Below are 6,014 nucleotides of genomic sequence, written 5' to 3'. Positions count from 1 at the left end.
GAATTTCCATATTTTATTTGTTCCCCATCACAGTTTTCCCTGGAGTTTTCCCTCTTCATTTCTAGAGCTTAGGTACTTTTTTCCTAAATGTTTATTTCATACTACATGTTTTCACAATAATTTTGTATTTTACTGTAATTAAGCCTTTATTGATTTGACACAAACCAACAACTGCATTTTATTCTGGAAGTCAGCTGAAAAATATATTTCATCCACTAAACATGGACAATACACTTGGGAGTACAGCAGGCATTTAATAAACTCTATTATAATTTTTCTACCACTTCAAACACAGTATCAATCACATATTGATATTTGCAGCCAGAAATTCTAATTGATAGGCTGCATATAAAATCTTTGGAGTACAATGAATTAAACACCAGCTGTACTTAGATGCATTTTAAACAGGGTTTTGTATTAAGAGAATTCTTTGATGTGGAAATTATTTTTCATTTGAAATCCATCCTCTTAACCTCTTCTGGACAGCAGTATATTTTATTGAAATAGGAGCCTTGGTGCAGTACAGAGATGCAGAGAGTCCAAGAATCTTCCCAAAACTACTGCACTTGAGGTACAGGACTGCACATTTATCTGAAATACTTATCTGGGCACCTGATGGCACACAATCATTATATCACTTAACACTTATCTGCAATTTGGTCCTCTGCAAAGGTATAAAATACCATTTATTTAGTCCATGCTGAATTTTGGATGCCCTGTTTTAATTTTCAAATCTGCTAAAATATTACATATTAATGTTATTATTTCCCATTCATATTGTTTGCAAATACTTTCCTTCTTTTCCAATTATATTTATTAATTCCAACAGCAAACCCACCAAAATTTCAAGGCAATCTAGACAGGATGCCTGCACACTACAATAAAAGGAAAATGACAGTAGGGAAATTGCTTTACTTGCAGGAGGAAAGGCTTCTGGATTCCAAGTTATTAACCTAAAATCACTTATCACTGTGGAAACAGTGAGAGAAGAATTTCTCCCTCCTCCATACTCTTCTTGTCCCACCCACATTTGCAGAATGATTCCTCCCATTCCTCTCTGTACCTGAATGCTTCTGCTAATAGAATAATCAGTTTCATAGACAGTGTTGATTAAGTTAAATACTTATTTATAATACTTTGCATAATATCCAGAGATAAAAAGAGAAAATTAATGGTAAACTCTTTCTCTAAGTTTTTTTTCCCCATTTTCCATCTGATGGTGGGGAGGTTCAGAAGTAGTTGTCATAGTAACAGGGCAACATAACTTTTAGAAACTGCAACTACTATATTATAATAATGGAGTAATTTTCACAGCCTTGGATTTTTCTTTTCCAGGTTGTGCTTGAACTAAATCTCATGCTGGCAAGATGCAAGGTGCATTGTGGGTTTGTTGGTCTGTTTTGTTTTGCTTGGTAGGGTTTTTTCCCCAAGGTTTTTAAGAGGTTCACAGACAGAATGGGAACATTTAATGCAGATCCCTGAAAAAAGCATTATTGCTCCACAAACAACTCCTACCTTGAACAGTGTGTTTGTCACCAAGGTACCAAAGCTCCCCATTCCGTGCTTGGCACCTCTCTTGGCTGATGCTACACCTCTCTTCCTGAGTAGGAAACAACCTACACAGTGGGCAATGACAAGGAAAAGGATGTGTTTGAGCTCCCACCCCTCCTGAGGCCATAGATCCATACATGCAAAGCTGGATGCATCCCTGACAACAGCAGGTATTAAGAAGAAGGAGCAAAGTTAAACACTAAGACAGTCTAGGCTCCTTGGAGAGTCAAGAAAGTACTTACAGAGAATAAATTCAGGCTGTGTCTGTGCTGAGTCACCTGCAGACCTGCTGTTTCCACCAGTGCTTATACTGGTGGGGAGCAGAGCTCTGGGAGGAACATGACTGGGATATTTCAGGAAGCTCCTGGGTTAGGGGGTGGAACTCCCAAGTGCATCAGCTTCCCCTGAGAGCAGCTGCCTAAATCAGGAAAGCAGAATTTTCCACTTTTTTTGTATTTGTTTTCTTAATCAGAAGGCTGTTGGGGAAGGAATATTTCATAAAAATAGCTACAGAAATAGGGAAAGAAGTCAGGCTTCATGGATGACAGTTTTGGGAATTCAGTTAGGAGCAGAAGTCCTAACTCCTTCCTGCTTGGAATTTCTCTGGCTCTTGGGTGTGAAACAAAAACATAGTCCCAGCTGCAGTTCTGCTTCCTCTTACCTGTGCCCAAGCTGCTGCTGACACCAGGTTTGCTCCTGGCTGCTGCTCTTGCAGCTTTGTCTACAGTGTCACCCACTTGTCACATGCCACCCTGAACATTGCTTAAGTCCAACATCCCTCCTAGCATGGAAAAAGGAGCAGAGAGTTTTGTCCCAACAACATTTCATATTTATCCATTTAAATGAGTAAAATGCTGGAAGTCAGAGCTCAGAACTGGTTAGACCTTGGAGCCAGTATTGGAGGGTCTGTGTGCTGGATAGAGGGAGAGAGGGAAGCTGAAATCACTCAGTGATTCTCTTCTTGTCTGTAATATTCTCAGCCTGTCCATGAATTGAATCCTATTATCCCAATATTCTTGTGTTCTTCTAGGTCTCTCTAAGTGATGAGCTCCCAAACTCCACGAAGCAGCTGTGACACAGTTACCTCATGGAGCTGAACACAAACTCTTAAACAAGAAGTCTATATACAAACTGTTTAATAAAAGGAAATAAACCCCAGTCATTCTGGACTAATGAGATGATAGAAAACTACTGTATCACACATACAACTATACTCAGTGTCTAAGTTTTATTGTTATTCTTGATAATAAAGCAAAACTGCTCAGCATTAATAGGATCCCTGTGGATTCAAATTCTCAGAGACTTTTTAAGAACTCAGTTCTAAGGAATCTAGAATAGGAATGAATGCTAGTCACTAGGGAAGGCAACAAATAAAATGATAGACTCCTTTTTCCAAATTGTTTGTCCACAGTGCACACACCCAGATGCCTTTTTCATTTTTTATTACCTTTTCCCTCTCCTCTTTGCAGCCTGGTTTGTATTCACTGTGCAAGGCAACAGAGATGAAAATCATTCCTCATATATGCACTGAGTGAAATAAGAAGCATGGAGGTACAGAAGTCAACACATCCAACACGTATCACAAATACCAAACAGGGGCTAGCACAAACCTGGAAGCTTCTGAGGCATGCTTTGGAGTGCCTCAGCTATGTGCTGCTTGTAGCTGTACTTCCCCAGGGAATACTGGAGCTCTTCTGAAAGAGCCACAGCATCCAAGTGCAGCAGGAAGCTGCAAATGCAACAGGAACCTGGATTTGGGCAAAGCTGGAACTCCTGATCTATTTAGTTCTGCTCACTGCCCTGATCAGGACACATCTGTGCATTCTTTTAATTGTAAACACAGATCAGCTGTCCAGGGAGGTCATAGTAAGACCATAATTAGCTCATTAAGCAAATTGTTCCACTATCTGATCAGGCTTTTAGTTCAGTATTTCCATTAGCTCTTTTAATATCTGAATGGAAAGGATAAAATTATCAGCTGGTATCAGTCTGTTTGCTGCCTACAGTCAACAAAACTATAGAGAGTTACAAATAAATTAGGGTCTGGCCTCTTTGCTGCATTCTTCTCTTACATTGTTGCCCTCCCTGTGTGTTTATTTTTTGGAAACTTTTAAGATTCACCCTGCCATGCAGGAAAAACATTGAGGAGAGATATATTCATGCTGTGGTTAAGTAAAGTACACTTTACTAGGGTGGGAGAGAAATATAATTAGCCAATGAGAAGACACCAAGGACCAAAGTAAGGATGAGAACTGCATTTATATGCTGGTTTGTGTTATGTGCTGAGATCACAGAGTCACAGAGTGGTTTGGGGTGGAAGGAACCTTAAAGACCATCCTGTTCCACCTGCCCTGCCATGGGCAGGGACACCTTCCACTAGACCAGCTGGATCCAAGTGCCATCCAGCCTGGCCTTGAACACTTCCAGGATGGAGGAAGCATCCACAGCTTCTCTGGGCAACATGTCCAGTGTCTCACCATCCTCACAGTAAAGAATTTCTTACTAAGATCTAATCTAAATCAAAGGCTTTGATTTCTACCTCTACTTTATGCTACTCCAGAGGTAGGACCCTGCCTTGATTCCATTTTGTGACTCAGAACTATCTTCCTGGGTTTTTTTACTCATCAGATAATAAGTTAGACCTTGATTTAGAGATAAATTACAGACTCCCTCTGATTTGGAATGCCAAATGCCCCAGAGGATTTATGCTGCAGCTGGTGCACTATTTTTCCATCCACTTAGGCAGTGAGGCAGGACATGTGGGTGCATGGATACCCATAGGATGGATGAAGCCAGCAAAATGTAGTTGTGAGATTCCCCATGGGCTGAATGATCCTCCCATAGCAAGTTATTCTGATCTTAGGGTGAGTTTATTATATCAGTGACAGAAGCAACAGGCAGCAAAAAAGGAAAAGCCTCAAAATTCGTTTGGATCAAACCCAACAAATAACCAGGATCAGTCCTTAAAGCAATGTATTTAACTTGTGTTTGCTCTTATAAAAAAGCAGGAATATTATACAACCCAGAACCCTATGGAGATCATAAGAAGCATCACCAGAATGGCCTTGTGTTCCTCTATCTTATTTTCAAGGAGTTGGATAACCAGCTTTTGATGCTGAGAGTCCTGGCAAAGAAGGGAATTCAATACCTAAATTCAGTGTCTAAAATGCTAAATAGATATGTAATATTTGACATATTCTTGATAGGGATGAGTCAGATGATGTCTACTAGGGCATTTAGATGATTAGTTATTGTCAGGAAATTAAAAACTTGGATCAGAACTTTATGGAATTTATGGATCAGGAACTATGGATCAGGAGAAGAAAAACAGAGGCAGGAGGAGGTGAGAAAGAAGAAGGCTGGAAAGTTGGCTTTTGCCTCTGCATAGAGACAGGGGACAAGACTTGGTCAACACCCTTAAACCTTCATTGTCACATGTAGGTACATTTGTATTTAGGCTTTTAAGTTTGAAATCTGTTTTTCATCTCTGTGCAAGTCAGAATCCTGCAATGGTACCATGGGAGAAATGAGTTACTTACTGCAAAGGGATGCCTTAAAACATGTTTCTAATAAATGTTACTTTGATAGGACCTTTCAATATTATCCTAAACAGCAGAAGTGACATAAACAGCATAACTTAAAATGACTGTTTTCAGTAAGGGTATGAACAATCTTTGTTTGAATTCACTGGTTTTATCACAAAACAGGTGTTTCAAACCAAGTGCTTTTGAAAGTGATCCTTTGAGGGAACACAGTCTGTGTTTGCTGCATCACTGTTCCCTCTGAGTCAATGTTGAACTAAAGTCACACTTGGAGTTCTGCTTCATCATTTAACTTTTTATGTTACCACCTTTAAAGCTTGAGATTGAGGTCTAAGATGATAATTTGATTAAAAAGAGATGTTTTAGTGAGATGGTCTCACTCTTACAAGTCCTCCAGCAAAAGACAAGCCATGGATCACTGAAGGTTTATTAATTACCAAAAACGATTCAAACTTTACAAAGACTGGTGCAAGAAAAGTTTCCTAAACACATTCACTTTCACTCATAAAACTTACTTGTCATTCTTATATCCAATGTGACTTTAAAAAAAAAGGCATGATTAAATAGAAAAAAAATCTGCTTTTAAAACAGAATAGATAATTGTAATAAATGCATGCTCAAAATCCAGCATTTATTTATTAATGTAATTTTCTGACTTTTGTTTTCTAAGACATAGCACTTAATACATCAGGTGAAGTAAAATTAAAAGCAGATTGAGATAACAGTGAATAACAGTAAAGACAGAAACAACTTTATTGTTTAAATACTTCGATACAGAAATTATGTACTTTGAGGAGGCATTAGGAACTTCAGGCTCTCTTAACAAAAAAACTGAAGCACTTTAAATAAATTAAAAGAATAAAAATAATGGAGGTGGATTTTTGAAATCTGAAACCAAACAAGTTACCTAATAATAATGAA

The 6,014-nt window shown here is 38.6% G+C and overlaps 1 long non-coding RNA gene across 2 annotated transcripts; it reads right to left on the bottom strand.

The window, feature by feature from the left end:
• Positions 1 to 842: 842 nt before the first annotated feature.
• LOC146438669 (uncharacterized) lies at positions 843 to 3,847 on the bottom strand. 2 transcript variants are annotated; one of them, XR_014851879.1, is made up of 3 exons: positions 3,162 to 3,847; positions 1,516 to 1,616; positions 843 to 1,076 (listed from the first exon to the last, which is right to left on the bottom strand). It is a non-coding gene; the product is annotated as an uncharacterized LOC146438669 (long non-coding RNA). The 2 variants fall into 2 exon arrangements; XR_014851880.1 differs by having other exon boundaries at positions 843 to 1,073.
• Between the last annotated feature and the right edge of the window lie 2,167 nt (positions 3,848 to 6,014).

The sequence above is a fragment of the Lichenostomus cassidix genome, chromosome 4 (genome assembly GCF_008360975.1).
Source record: "Lichenostomus cassidix isolate B80296 chromosome 4, HeHo_3.0, whole genome shotgun sequence".
NCBI lineage: Eukaryota > Metazoa > Chordata > Aves > Passeriformes > Meliphagidae > Lichenostomus > Lichenostomus cassidix.
This window is presented reverse-complemented; position numbering and strand designations above follow the sequence as displayed.